Source organism: Ovis aries, chromosome 3, assembly GCF_016772045.2.
Source record: "Ovis aries strain OAR_USU_Benz2616 breed Rambouillet chromosome 3, ARS-UI_Ramb_v3.0, whole genome shotgun sequence".
Classification (NCBI taxonomy): domain Eukaryota; kingdom Metazoa; phylum Chordata; class Mammalia; order Artiodactyla; family Bovidae; genus Ovis; species Ovis aries.
This window is the reverse complement of record NC_056056.1, coordinates 81,984,242-81,985,733: the sequence shown is the minus strand read 5'-3', so window position 1 is coordinate 81,985,733 and position 1,492 is coordinate 81,984,242.

Sequence of the window (1,492 nt, the reverse complement as noted above, 5' to 3'; positions counted from 1 at the left end):
CCAGGCTCCTCTGTCCATGGGATTCTCCAGGCAAGAATACTGGAGTGGGGTGCCATTTCCTTCTCCAGGGGATCCTCCTGATCCAGGGATTGAACCCGGGTCTCCTGCGTTGCAGGCAGACGCTTTATCCTCTGAGCCACAGGGAAGCCCAAATAGATAGGCTAGATACATGGGAAGGATCTTAAATTAATAAAGATAAAATAAATCAGACTAAAAGAAAACAGCTCTGCCAGGTTGAAACATATACAGCCATTTCTCCGGTAAAAAAAAAAAAAAACATGGAAAACATCAAAGTTGATGTCCTGTTTATTTGAGGGTGACAAAGGTAGCATGGAGCGAGAACACATATGAAGGACTAAAAGAGAAGGTAAGAAACCCCATCGAGCAGCCCTGGCGGGAGTGCGGTGGGCAGACACCCCTCAGATCCCATCGCGGGGTCCACCTGAGGCCAAGGGCACATTATTCTGTGCATGCGTGACAGAATGGAACACTCTAGAAGCTGCCTGAATGGGTGTAGCCGGAGTCAGACCACCAAGGGCAACAACAAATGCTCAAGTAACAAAGGATGGGGATCCAACTGTGCAGCTGTGCTCCAAGGAGGCAGGCTCTGGGTTAAGTGGCGGGATGTGTGCGATCACTCGGGACAGTGAGAGGAGGCTGACACTGCCGGGAGAGGCCACTGAGGAGAGGCAGCTTTACAAACAGAAAAGAAAGTGAGAGCCACAGCAGCAGTCTCATCAGAGACCAGGCGAGCCAGGAGGTTTGTTTCAAATGCTGAAAGGGAAAAAAAAAAAAAAAACCTCTCATTCCTCAAAATCTGTACACAGTGAAACAGTGTTCAAAAATGGAGAAATAAAAGCTTTTCAGGCAAACAGAAGCTGAGAGAATCAAATATCAGTAGGTCTCTTTTATAAGAAATGTGACAGTTCTCCAAGGAGAGAGACACCAGACTGAAACTGGGATTCACACAGAACACTAAGATCTCCAGGACAAGTCAAAATTGAAGTAAATATAAAAGGTTTTTTTTTGTGTGTGTGAATCATTGTAAAAGATAATTGACTAAGTCTAAAATAGTAGGATTGTGGGGTTTTAGCATAACATAAAACAATTGCTAATAGCCTAAAAGTTGGAAGGGGAAAAAAATAGCGTGGTAACATTGTAAGGTTCTTTCATTCTAGATGAAGAAGTATAATATTACATGGAGATATTTTGTGATTAGTTGCAATGTATATTTTAAATGCTAGGGCAATCTAAAATTATGATTAATTAAATATGCACAATTTAAACCATTTTTAAGATGTAAATAAAGATGCCATAGTGGATACAAGAAGAAAAAAAAAAGTTCTCAATCGAAAACCAGCAGAAAAAGAGGAAAAATTGAACAAATAACATAAATAGAAAACATCTAGCTAAATGTCAGAGTTTGATCCATGTTAATGATCTAAACAATATTAAAAGACAGATCATACTGGATAACATAGCAAGATCTAAT